Raw genomic sequence first — 14,432 nt, forward strand, 5'->3', positions numbered from 1 at the left:
CTACAAGCTTAGTTTACTGCATTTGCTATTTCCTGCTGGCTTGTGCAAAGGGTGAATCTGGCACATAATCTGAGGTAGTTCGGGGGAAAAACAACCCTCCTTGAGAATATAAATGAACTAAAGAAGCAATTATTGTTCACCTGTTCACATTTAACAATAGAGGGCACAGGTTTGTTTGTTTTTTCTTTTATTCAAGGGGACTAATTGTGAACAAAGCCTAGTAAATTTTAAATATACTTGCTATCTAAATTTCCTGACCAAACCAATATCTTTGCTGCTCAATGCATTTTTTTTTCCTAATAGTTTACTACTACTTCGTCTCTATTTCTGTTCAGGATAGAAAAATCACCAGAGCTCAGGTGGGAGACGATGCAGTAATGTGTTTGTAATCAACAGATTAGTTAATCAGTCATGATTTATTAATGATGAATTAATTATACCTGATTGTGCAGTTCTGCTGCCTAAATGGAGCTTTAAAGGAGTTATTTTATTAATCATCATTGTGCTAATTGCAGACACTTACAGAAGGATTGCTAATTAAACATGCAACCATATGCAAAACAAGCAAGGCTGCTGAGAGTGGCAAGAAAAAGAGCACTCATTTTCTGAGTAGCAACTTTATTCTAATGAAATATTTTGTAGTTGACCTGGTGATCCTAACTATTCGCTAAGACTTACTTTAATACATTGCACATTTCCAGTCAACAGTAAATGAAAACAGTTGTTGTGATGAATTCTGTGCATCTTTCCTAGTGCAAAAAATAGGTTGTACGAACTTCAAACAAAATTATTTAGAATTTGTGTGGCCTTGTTTCACAGTTGCATGCAAACGATATACCGGTTGGTTTTATTAGCTGTTTATAGGTAATGTAACTTAACTATCTTAACTTCGAGCACGATCCTGAATACTAAGTTACCTTAGCATCATATGAAATGTCTGTTTACACTTGAAATGATAATTCAGACTCAAAATTGCATAAGTTTCACATCAAGAAAAAGAGGAACATAGTGACATTTAAGTGAGTTAGCTTCCAAGAGCCAAAGTCAGCACAGAAATTGCAGAGAAGAAACAGTACTTAAAAGTGGATTTCAGTGAAGAGACTACTATAATTTAAATGAATGTTAGTGCCATTTGATCTTCAACCTATGCAGCACAATTTTTAGATCCTTATAATACTATATATAATCTTTGAGTGCTGTAGAATTTCATACAGACTTCATCATCATGGACTTCCCATGGACTGTCTTTTAATGCAAGTTGCTAGGCCTTTCTCACTAATTAAATAAAACTTTGTTTAAGAGAGAGTTTTCTGGAACCACCTGTATAATATTACAGTCATTATCATAGAAGTTTGGAACTTAATGTTTCTCTAAGAAAATAGTTAACTTGCCTTGTTTTGATAAAATTAAATTGTTGAATCAAAAATTAAGTTAAGGTACTTAGTAGGTGGTTGGAAAAATGCAAAGTCTCTTTGTTTAGTGTTTCTGGTGCAGGGGATTTGCAGAACTGTTTTGTGCTGCTCTCTTAATTAAGACTGTAGCATAGGGACGTGTTGAACCAAGAGCAAATTATGTGAAGGGAAACTACAATTCCAAAAACTTCTGTGCACTTGAGAGTTATTTATTATGAGTGTCCATCAGAAGGTCATTAAGGTACAGGCCACTGTAGGTTTTGATTAAATCCCTGGCTAGACCCAACAGCCAAAACATGAACATGTAAATGCACATTTGCTCATTTTACTTCCTTGGTGTACACATAACCACGAGCAAGGAAGCAAATTAGGAAAAAAAAAATATTGAGCATCAGAAACCATGTAAGTTTGTTTGTTATGGAAATGAATGTACAGCTAAAAGGGTTGAAAAGAAAATGGGCAGCCACTTTTTTAATCAGTAAGCCATTTAACAGATTTGCTTGAAGGATTCATGAGAATACATTTCTTTTGTGTTATCTAGATGAGGATAGACAGAAAACAGATACTGAAAGTTGTTACCGAAATTGGAAATTTTTTCACAAGGTGGGAATAAAAGATCTCACAAATGCGTACACAGCAAGAGGTCAGAGAAAGGAGCCATGTGTTCCATCAGGGATAGGAAGGGAAATTAGCAACAGATGAGGCAGTTATTTCTGGGAAAGGAAAGGTTTCTTTGTCTTAGTATTCATCCCAGTGACAGGAAGGAACAGAGGGAACCTTCCCAGAAGTAGAAAAAGGAGACTAAATGAAAATTAAGGGTGATGCCAGATCAGGTAGAAATTAAATTAGTTCAATTAAAAACTGAACAAAATCTGGCAGTTAAGTATTTTGTTGCTGTGGGGTTTTTCGGTTTGGGTTTTTTTGTTTGTTTTTAGGAGTATATCTGTCTTAAACTTAAACTTAACAAGACTTAAACAAAAAGATGGTACAAGGAATTTTTTTCAATTGCTGAGTCACTGTCCTCCTTTTATTTCCTAAAATTTCTACAAACCATAATTCAAAATTTTGAAAAGGATGGAAAAGTGAAATAACAAAACCCATTATATTCCAAGATAGTCAAAAAGTGTGAACATTTTTTACTACAGGTCAATTTTACACTAAGACCTTTAGTTTAGCCTTGATGTCTAAAGCAGATTTTGAAAAAATAAACATTTCTAACTGTTGATTTCCTTAGTGAGAGATTCACTTTGACTTGTGCTTTTGCCTCGCTGATTGCAAAGGAGGACATTCTCTTGTTTTTTAATTTCATGAATCATCTAAGCCTAAGTTTTATGCACTTTTCAGTGTACTGTGACTTTTTTTGGTGATGCACTCACACCAAGAAACCACTTTGCCATATTTTGTTTTGTTCTGTTAAGAACCACATTAAAACACGTTAAGCAAACCCAAGAAAAAAATCTTAAGAACATTTCTAGGATTGTGAAGACAAAGGAGTTTGAAGGAGACAAAGTAGGTTTGTGAGGAGCAGGAAGAGGAGACGGAGGTGTAGTACCTGGATAGAGACTAATACGTGAGTGTAGTTAAAACACTTAAGGGCATGTCCTCAGTTTTTCCCATTAGTTCAAGTTAATGACACAAACTGTCTTCAGTTTGTATGAGTCAGATGGAGAGATGTTAGGCTAGAGAAGAGGTTATGTAGATTATATCAGAGCATGAGGTACAACAAAGCCAGGAACCTGAATGTGACCTTTTGCTGTGCTTTGGATCCAAACCAAAGGGGGCTTACCGTAGTGCCCATCCCACCAAGCTCAGTTCAAGGGGGAAATTCCAGTTGGAATTCTTTAATTTTTCTTTTGTTTCATAAAGCCTTCTTTCTCCATAAATATTTATGCCTGTAAACAGAAATAAGTTATAATCTTAATGACTATGAAAATTTCAGTCACCCATATTCAGAAAGAAATGGCTCCTTCCTGAACAAAATAATTCTGTTTTAAAAACAGCCTTTTGGACTTCAGTATGTTTATGCGTAGCAGCTTTTTGAAGATGTGTCTGACTGACATATTTAACATCACAACCTCTGTTCTTACCTATGTTTTTAAGGAGTATGGTTACTACAATTTTCAGAAAACTTCCAGTAGCTAATACGAATAATAAACAAAATATCCTCTTAATAATAAAGTGCAGACACTTTCTCAATAAAGTTACAATTTCAGCAGAAAAAAAATGTAGATTAAAAGGAAACACCTGCTCCTGTAAATTACTATGCTGCAGGTAGCAACCCAAGAGACTCTGCAGATGGTTCTGTGTTTGCAAACCTGACCTCACCACCTCTTCATCAATCTCTGACTGATTGATTCTCTCCAAAGTGGAACATGCCACATCCCAAGGTACTAGAAGACACGTTTGAATTAGTCCCAGTCAGAATACCAATTAACTGGTGCTATTGTTTCATTTTGGAAGTTCTTAACAAAGGATTCAGCATCTCATCAAGTACTAGCACTGCCTAAAAGGTGGTGCAGTCAGCTGGTTCCAGAAGAGCTCCAAAGGGAATTGTACTTCAGGAGGTGTAGTCTTTGCTAGATTGCCTTGCTGACTGGGAGCGTGGATTAAGTTGTGCCATGCCCTGGGATTCTGAGATGGACGAAAAGAAGGTGGAATCTTGATCCTAAAAATGAATTAATCACTTCAGTTAGCCTTCCCTGACAGCCAAGTAAAGGTAGGAGAGAGATGATAAGTTCCCTATGTTCATTTTCCTGCCTCAGCTGTCTTCAGGCTTCTTACTTCTCTTATTGATACCTGAGACTGATTATGCTGGTCTTTTCTTAACTAAAGCAGATTTTCTGACATACTTCCTCCATTGTGTACAAAGGCCTTGTACAATGTATTGAGACCAATCTAATCAATACTTCATTTTTCTTTGTGGAAGAATACAGTAAAACCCTTTCTAGGAAGCAACATTTCTGAAAAAATATGTGTAAGCTTGTGTTCCCAGTCCAGTCTTACAGGTTCCTATTTTGTTACCCATACACCAAAAAATTCAGTGGAAGACAGTGATATGGTGATACATTTTGGTTTTCGGAGATATCAGTAAATTATTTGGGTTTGTTTCCTCTTCGTTGTTCACTTTCCATTTTATAGCTTCTTTCTAATGCTTGAGATACATTATATGGCCTCCAATCACCTTAAAGAAGATACATGCTTTCCCTAATGAAAAGGATTTAGAGAGGAAGGGGAATTAATCTATATGGAGTTTGCCAGAATTTTTTGTAGTGTCAGACTCTCACTAGATCACTGTCTTGGATTATTAGGTGATTTTGGTAGTCTTTTCTGCATTTCATAGATGCATATGTATTATGTGTAAGACCATCATCTAATCCGATGACCTGAACACATATCACAGACTGCAGTAGTCCATAAAGCAATCTGTGCACTGAAGCCAATACTTTCTGATTTAGGTATATTACAATATAAAAATGTAAGTCTATGAAGAATCTATCATATTCCTTTGTCAAGTGTCTAGGAATTTTCTGTTAAAAATATACACTGCTTTTCCAGTTCCTGTTTTTCAACCTTTCTCCTTCAGCTCTTGGATCTTCCTATGGGCTTGTCTGTTAGGTTAAATAGCCCTTGCTGTAAAGCTTGCATTCTCGACTTTTTCATCCAGTAGAACTTGGGCAGGAAATTTTCCTGGTGTTTGACTCTAAAAGTGTGCTTAGTTCTCGACACTGATAGCACTTTTATTCAATGCATTTTTTTCACTCAGTCTGAATTACAAAAATATAGTTATTACTATGCTCAGACACTTTTTTTAAGCTGTAAGGAAAAACTAAGTAATACATACCTTTTTGCTTCTCAATCGTATATGAAGACAACCAGCTGCAACAGAAATGTGGCTGCCTTACTGCATTTTCTGCATTAGAAATTAAGGTGCATGAGTAATTGATGACATAAACCACAATCTATGCAATTAAATAAGCAAGATTTTGTCACTTATATTGTATACCTAAAAGGAAACCGATTTAACAGAAGTGACTGAATATGGCTGAATATGTTGTTGTAAAAAGCTTTTTGTTTGAAATTTTCACTAAGAAAAATTTCCCATCCAGAAATTTGGATAATTCAAGAGAAAACTCCACTAAAATCTGATAGAATGCTGTCATTCAATGTTCTTGAAATCTCTGAATTAATAAAGAATGAAAAGAAACAACCAGCTGCGAGAAAACAAAAAACCCAAAAACCCAAAACAAAAAAAAAAAAACAACCAAACAAACAAACCCCACCAAAACCAACCCAACAAAAAACCAAAACCAACCAACCAAAACCAACCAACCAAAACCAAAACAAGCTCTTTGGTACCAAGTATTCAGACCTTTTTCTTTATACATTGGATGAAGTGAGTGTTTTACTCTTCTCGTCATGGTTTATCAGTTTTTATTTTCGTTTACTTAATGGGAAACATTGTCCTTTGTGCATTCTAAATCCAGCAATAACTACATGATGTGTGTGTTTGTTTACAACCAGCTTTACTAGTAGCTTTTAGAATATGCCTGTCATATCTAATTCATTATCGTTTGGAAATGTGACACTTGGGAGATTTGAGAATCTGAAGCAGCAAATGTTACCAAGTGCTTAACTAGAACATCTTAATCTTTCAGAATTGCATTTCCTTTAGTGGAAGAACCTCTGTGGTATCCTGCTGTCCATTTGGACAAAAGAGCAGATGTGTCATATGCATATGTGCGTGTGCGCTCATCTATGGCAGGATGCAAACCAATATAGCTACAAAAGTACCTAGTTAATTTGGAAAGCATTAATTACAACATCAACCCTTAGCTTAACAGTGTAAACTTTTACTTAAACTGAATGTGGATTACTGAATTTGCATAACAGTTTGATTATAAAGTAGAAATCTAATGGTAAAGTACTATAAAAAATGAAGTGAGATGTATATAAATTTTTTATATACGTATGTATGTGTATATGTATGTATCCGTCAATTTGTTTTATGGTTTCCTTCTGTTTTACCAATGTGTTCGATCCTGGTCATTTTTCAGCAAGTTTCAAATTTCAGCAAGTCAAGATAACCTTATTGTAAAGGTGTTTTTAAAAAGTAAATAAAGATGTGCTTATGGAGAACATAGAGATTTAACACATGCCCTCCCAGAAAAGGCGAACGCTCTGCTTTCACTAAACAAGCATTACGAACTGAGGTCCTGGATGACCAAAACTTACAGTTGTTTTTAACTTTGTACACTTGATTAGTTCCATTAACTACAGTAGGATTACATAAACATGTGAAGTTAAGCATGTATGTAAAGTTAGTATCTAGAATGTCTGATTAGAGTTCTCATTTTCTTTATTAACAAGATTTTTCTAGGACAGTTCTTCATGTAGCATTCTAAAACATATTCATGGAATATTTACATGAGAACTATTATACATGACTAAAAGAAAAAAACTTAAGTCTGCAGTAGTGTATTTTAAAATACAATATACCCATATGAAAATACAATATTTAAAATGCCACGAGAAAGGATTTTTAATTTACCAAACTGAATACATTAAATCTGAATTCTATGTATCAAAAGCATTCGATCCATTATTTAAATAATTTAGCTGATTAAATATATTTTAATCTGTATTGAAATAAGTTAACTAATTTCTTTATATATATTCTTCTATGTGTATTCTATATATATATCTATTTGAGTAGAAGTGCCTTGAAAAAGGCACTTAGCTAACAATTTTTTACAATGTTACTAAATATGTTATTACATGAGAATTCTTCTGTCTCATTTTTATGAAGCACCATTTGACAGTTTAGATCCTTCATTATTGAAAATACTGTCACTGCTTATTTGTAAATATTTCTCTGGGTGTTCATATTTATTTTCTGTATTCTTTCAGTGCAGAAGTGAAAGTTAAGAATGCTTCCAAATAAATATCTGGACTGCACAACTCTTACCCCAGAAACGCTGTTGTGAAATACTGTGAAAGCTGATAGTAAGTACAATGATACAACAGTTTTGCAAGTATACAAACTGAAGGAAAATCGACAAAAGTCTCATTTGTGTAACAGCTTTGACCCATTAGGGGCTTTTAAATCATGCATCACTGATTTCAGAGTTGCTGTTGTCAAGCTACTTACAGATCCTAGTTAAATCAGGCATTTCATATTTTTGCCCTCATTCGCTTTTGTTTACCAGCAGGAGACAAAATATTTAATTATTTTTGGGGCATTTATAATCTCCTCTGGGCCAGCTCCAGCCACAATGCTGGACGCCACTCCTGAGTTAATTCCAGTCAGGCTGGCCCCTCCAGTAGAGCATATGGGTAACCTATAAGCCTTTAGCAAAAGTTGCAACTGAACTATTAGAGGGGTGGGACCTCCCTGCTGGGAAAATACTGCACAACAAAGCAAAAAGGGGCCAGCGTCACCAGTGGAGGTCAAGCCAACACTTAGACCAAACAGCATCTGGCAAACTGTGCCAAGTAGAAATCAATGAGAAGCAGGACAGTGGGTAGTAATTTTATGCCTGTTTGCACGAGAAAATAACTCCTTCTGAATTGACATTTTATAAAAGGCATCTTTTGGGATCACCCTCTCAATTGTTGCTTCATATGTTTTTATTTTAGTCAATAAACTATATGGCCCAACCTATACATGATTTGGTTTTGGTCAAGCAACATAAATTGTAGCATTATGTTTCAGTAGATGAGGAGTTTTGAGAGTCCTCCTAATTGGTTAGGAACCACATGTATAACTGTAATGAATTTCCAAAGTGCATTACGTTTTTTTTCTTCATGTTACAATGAGTCAAAGAGTTTGAGTAGAAAAAAAAAAAATTCCTAATTTATAGACTCTAGATTCACACCACTGTAAACTGTTGCAACTCAGCCTGCTTGAAATCTTCTGTTGTTTTTAATCTTCCTTTCATTCTCACTTTCTGTTCCTCCTGTATCTCTACTTGTATCTCATCTTGTTGCCCTTGTTTTTTCCCATTGTTTTCCTTTGCTTTTTGTCTTTTCCCTGAAATTCCAAGTGCTGGTGTTTATCTTAAGTATTGTAAGCAGGCTGCCATTGAATTCAGTGGGATGACTTGGGGCTTAAACATACTCAAGTCCTTACAGGTTCATGGCACCAGACACCGTATTTTAACCCTAGTGCTTCTTTCTTGTGCACTTTTCTGCTTCTCAAGACAGGGACCAATCTTTGTGGTTTTAGAGTTTTGTCAATAAGTATTTCTATTTTCAACAACTTCAATACTCATTTTCATACTTAAGCTACTTTGTATTTTCCTGCACATTTATTATTTTTGCACTTTGAGTGAAGCAGGTTACAGATTGCAAAGTCTTGATGGTATAGATGTTATACACAAGTAATAGTGTTTCATAAATAGATTGTCTACCTTGCAGCACCTGCTTACATGTCTCCTCAGTTTTCTGTGGTTGTAGGTGCTGGGAAAATGTCAGCTTCGGTCTGAGGGTCTTCATGCCTCTTGATGGAGAAAAGAATAGACTATAGACAGTGACTTTTCACTGGGAGGAAAAAATGGAAAAAAAGAATATTCCGGCACTTTGGTGGAAGGAATAGAAAGCTGAATGTTCATAGAGTCCTTTACTGGTCCTGTCCAAAGGAAGGTTCCATGTGAGGAAAAAGAGCTCACAGAAATGAAGTGGACTAGCTGTTGGTGCCCAGGGAGAGAAATGTTGCTTTACTCATTGAGTGCATTTTTTTAACAGTTACAAATTATACAGAAAAGTTGTAACACAATAGGTAAAATGCTGGAATGTTTAATTTTTTGGTTCTGCTTTTGGCCAAAATCTGCATGTGCAGGCAGATTGTTTGCTTGTTTGTTCAATTTTAAATAAGATTTTTTCCTGCTGATGTATCTGAGAAACTCAGTGGGAGAACATTCTTAACATTTGTCTCCTTTGATACTATGAAGCACCTTTTATATCTCATTTTCTCTATTCCCCTTTCTCCCCTTAATAGTAAACAGAAAGCTCCACTGGTCTAACAGCTGTCTGTTCCCTAGGCTGTGATAATTAATTGCCAATACAAAAAGTCTCTATTACTGTATGAACAGCTTTAGTTTTCTCCTGTGTATCAGCAAGAAAACCCCCACGTATTAACAGGTTCGTAAGAAAATAAAAAGGAGTTGTCTTTTCACACAATGGTAATTAATGATCTTTAACAGCTAGCTAGGGAGAGCCCTCACACCCCACAACTGTAAGAACCTGCTACAACGTCTGCAACGTATATTCATAGTAAGTGTTGTTGCCCACGGTCTTGTGGAAGCTGGAAACCGCTGCTTTCAACAAAGCCTGAGTGAAATACATAGTTACTGATTAGCAAGTAGGTTGGATACAGGCATAATTCAATTGGAAATGATAGTACTTGCCATTTTACTTAAAAGATTAGACATATTCTTAGGAGGAATTTTGGTAAATGTAATACTTGCGCTGAAGAAAAAGGTATAGATACATCTAGGGAAATAATTTCATGCCGGGACGAAATTCCTAATTGTCTCTCAGCATATTTACCTCTTTAGTTTCTGTGTTTAGGAAATCCTTTGGTTTTCATTCTGAATTCCAAAGAAAAATTCAGTTTAAAAGGCTAACTTGTGAATGATCTTGGTATTTTTTGTCTAATTAAAAAAAAAGAAGAAAGTTTTTTGAATGTAAGTTAGCTAAAATTATGATTGTTTTTTAAACAGTGATTGTTTACAATAGCATTAATGTGTTTCTTAGGCATAACAAATAGGTAATTTAAAAGTTAGTTACTGCAATGTAAGAAAAAAATGTTTTTTCACCACGTCAGTTTGGGGAACTGGCTCACCCTATGTCTGCATTATTGCCTACCTTGCCCATGTTTGGGAGAAGGCAAGCACCTAGGGATGGGAAAGGAGTAAGACAACCTGTTTCAGCAAAAGCCTGAAGTTTCAGTAGATGTCATAACAAATCGCACCCTCTGCTAAGATGAGCTGACATCCTATACCTTTGTTGCTCAAGGTTGACCATATCTTTTCATTAAGGAAGAACACTGAGCTGATTTTCCTATTAAGAAATTTTAGTTCATCCATTCTTTGTAACAAGCTTAGAATTTTTGGTTTGGTTTTGTTTGTAGCACTGGTGTTGCTTCAGTGTCAGGTATCTCGTTAAATTTAGTTACATTTATAAGCTTTTGAAAATCAGCACGTGAATCCTAGTTCACATATGCTCATAAATTGTTGGTCTTTGGCTGTTACCATCTCTGCAGAAACCATTGAGAACAAACATCTCTGGTTTGAGGTTAAAAGGACCATCTCATTATATTTGGGGGGGCAATGGGCACAGGAGGTGAAATATGGGAGTTTGTCTCCCTGTGATCTCAAGGATACCCTTATTTATAGAGGGGATTGTGATGCACAGGATTGAGGAATGAGCAGAATGACAACTGGATGAGAGACAAGTGAAAAAGTTAGGGCGAGTGTAGGGGCCACAACAGAGGCAAGTCAGGACCGAGAGATAGACCCTGGAGTACTGCTTTTCCAGAATCTGGAGTTGAACCCAAGAGACACAAGTTTATATTTCATTCTGCTGTGAGGAAATATGGTCAAATTGGCTGAAGAGATATGTCTCAACCACCTACTTCATCTTTCTAATCCTGAAGTACCTGGTATATATTATTTGTCACTTGTGCTGCTAGTTACCCTGTTAGAAGTTTTTCAGAACAGGTTAGAAAAACATGATCTATGATGATCATAAAAAGAGTAATTCCTGTTTGAAGTCAGGAAGGTAAACTAGATCCCTTCTCTCATCTGTTTTGTGGTGCATAGCATAGACAGTGCTTTTAATAAGTCTCAAGCTACATTGAAAAAGTCTTCTCTGGAAGACTCTTGCCTCGTTGAAATTTGGTATATAGGAAAATAGAAGATGGTTAAGGAAACTGAATTACGTCTTAAATAGATGGATTCTGCTCTTTTTGTGCCAGAATGCCTATGTAATGCCTAACACATAATTTTAATTTTTTTGAAGTGATTGCTGTGGGCATATTTGTAGTGCCCAGTGCTACTGGAGCTGGTGCCAAACAAGTTAATTCATGATTGAAAGATGAACAGAGGATCAGTGTTTTGCCCAGGCTAGTTAGTTCACTTGTAGAGCAAATCTTTCACAGCTGCACTACTTCATCATCTAAGCTTCCTTGCACAGTGCTCACTGAATGGTGAACATTGTGCCAGGTAACTGTGTGTCTCCTATTATGTGGTACCTATAGGTCCCTTTGTGAAAAACTTCAGAGCAGCTTGTGCAGATTGCTGAGCATGCATAGGTGGAATTGACATTGACAGTTAACTTTATTTTTAAGCACACAAGAACCTGTATGATATTAGGTACTCAGAAAATTTGCTAGCTTTGTAATGATATGTCAAAGCTTCCTTTTTGCTGCTTGAGTAGTACAGTGGGTTGCAATATCGTTCTAAGTCAAAACTTCTTCCTTTTCCTGAGCTGTCTTGTGTACTTGTGTGTGCCTACACATATGTGTGTAACAGTAATCCTATCTGTTTGTAATATAGGTGAGAAACATTATAAACTGTTAAATGTTCAAAACATGTTTCTCTAGTACCATGATAAAATGAACCCTTCCTCATTTTTTTTCTTTTTTACGATGTTCTGGACCTCATGTTGTAGAAGCATGCTTTAAAACAAAGTTATGTTGAGCGGGTGTTCTGTGCAAGATCACTGGGGAAAGCTACGCTTTTTGAGCCTCACATGAGCAAAAGTTACTGAAGAAAGATTAATGGAAAAGTATGAATGGCAAGCATAAATGAGTAAATTGAGAAAAAGTGATAGCTGGAGTGTACTAGAGCCTTACGCGTGGTTCAGAGACTTCCTTATTGAACTGTTAGAAAGAAAAGCTCAACGCAAGGAGGAAAATGAAATGTTATAAGCACTCTGTAGGAAAGGGTGTCTGATATGAGGGTGAGAAGCACTAGGTGAAGGGATTGTAAACTCATTTTACTGCTGTAGATTGCTATTCAACTTCCCAGTACGAGCTAGTTTCTAAATTTCCTTTCAGTTCGGGATACAACATTCACTTGTGAATGGTTCTGTTTTCTGATTGTCCTATAGCTATGATAGGGAAAACTGTGTAAATAACCAAGAGAGGGAAATACTTTATTCTGCACACCATGGATTTCCAGCCTGTCTTTTGAGCTGAGTCAAGTATTACTAGAAATTGGGCCCTTAAGGATGGTCATGTTTTGGTAGTTACCCACCTGCTCTTAATTAAGTAGCATACGGCGTGCCAGTCTCTCAAGCTTTACTCAGTGGCAAGAAGTCTTGATGAGGCTTTTACAAAGGATTTACCTGAGATAAAATAGTGTGTTCTGGCTAGAAGAGGTAAGATTCTTGCTTTGAAATATTGCTTGTATATGTTATTTTTAGTACAACTAGAGAAGAGAAAGTAATGAGGAATTAGACTTTAACCTGAAGTGTTATTTTCACTTTCTTTTAAAATCAGTATTTAGCCCCATTCATTCCACAACAAGTAATTAGATTGTGTTTTCCATAATAGCACAGGTGGAAGATACCCAGCTCTTCTTAGTGAGTGCTATGATGATTGCATCTGGGTTATTAACTTGGATATCTAGCAGACAATTTTTGATGTGTTTCTGTATGTAGTCAGAAATCCTAAAAATAATTAATTTCTTTAATGGACTGAAACTATCCGTTATTTTCCTGATATCAGTGGTGACTTAAATATGATAAAATAGTTTGATTTATGGCTGAAATACCATTCTTACCTGTCTCTCTTGGTTTTTATCTGAGAAAAGCATAATGTTTTTTTTTAAAGATACTATTTTATATTTGAAATATGAATCAAGAATAATGCTGCTAGGGTCATGGAGTAGCGTGAAATGTGTATCTGTGTAATTAGAGATTCAAAGATTGAAATCTGAGTAATTGAGTGGATATAGAACTTCTTTCTGGTGATTTTAATGTTCTGTCTGGAAATAATGTTATGACAATTAAAAAAGAGTAAAAAGGAAATTCTTGAGAAATTACTGATGTACAATAAAGCTGAGACTAATATAAGTTGGTATCTAGAACAGGTTATAGCACCACAGCAATATATCACATTGGAATATATTAATGGCTTTTTGAAAACTTGTAAAAGTCTTGAGAATAATTTGAAAAATGGTTTTGAAGAATGAGAGCTCTGCAAAATGGTTAAAAGCAAATGGAGGAGGGAATAGAATTACTTAAGAAATAACTGAGACGAGCTGAAATATAGAGAAATTAAAATCAGGTGAAGCAAACCCAGGAAAATTTCACTAGTACCCTTTCTATTATTGACTGAGCAATAAAGCAGTTTATTTTCTAGCCTGAGATAACATGTTTTGATATGGCTGGTGGGCTATTCAAATGAACTAAATTAATTGGTCTGCATAGGACCTTTATACTTATTTTTCTTATTTCTCTTTAGTACATCTGAAACTTTAAAAAATTGTAAGTGATTTTGATGGCCAAGGAACAATTCTTAGTCTTGCCTGTCGCCTATAAAATCATGTTAGGGGTTTGTTATTAATCCAGATGGATTTGGGCCCTTGTTCTGTGATTTGATAGTAAATCATTTAAGGTAAAGTTACAACTTGTTCAGTAAGAGAGATAAATCACAGCTTCTCTCTTGAGACTGTATCAATGTATTAGTCAAAACATTATAATGCTGGTGAATCAATTAGGAAGAGGAAGATTAACAGCACCATCGTGTACTATGTTACTATGCATCAGTGGAGTAAAATACTAAGTTTTTAAGCACCGGGATTTTTGATGTGTTTGAAGTCTTCATTGTAGTTCATTCTGGCAGGACATATTAAGTTAAAAATAGGAAAACTGCTGACAAATGAAAAAATATGGTATTATACCATATCATATTTTAAATGGCTGCTTTTCGTATTTCTGATATGAAGTTGACAGCATTCTTAACACCAGGAATGATTAATTATCTGAATTGAGTAACAGCTATCTCATGAGAAT

The 14,432-nt window shown here is 35.5% G+C and overlaps 1 protein-coding gene across 4 annotated transcripts in view; it reads left to right on the plus strand.

Annotated features, from left to right (window-relative positions):
* Positions 1–14,432, plus strand: part of PBLD (phenazine biosynthesis like protein domain containing) — a 105,511-nt gene that overhangs the window by 16,280 nt on the left and 74,799 nt on the right. For all 4 annotated transcript variants that reach the window (XR_011740233.1, XR_011740234.1, XR_011740235.1 and 1 more), the window contains exon 9: positions 7,320–7,415. The gene's annotated coding sequence lies outside the window, so the exon portion shown is untranslated. The remainder of the gene's footprint in view (positions 1–7,319; positions 7,416–14,432) is intronic.

The sequence above is a fragment of the Patagioenas fasciata genome, chromosome 8 (assembly GCF_037038585.1).
Source record: "Patagioenas fasciata isolate bPatFas1 chromosome 8, bPatFas1.hap1, whole genome shotgun sequence".
NCBI classification, from domain to species: Eukaryota; Metazoa; Chordata; class Aves; order Columbiformes; family Columbidae; genus Patagioenas; species Patagioenas fasciata.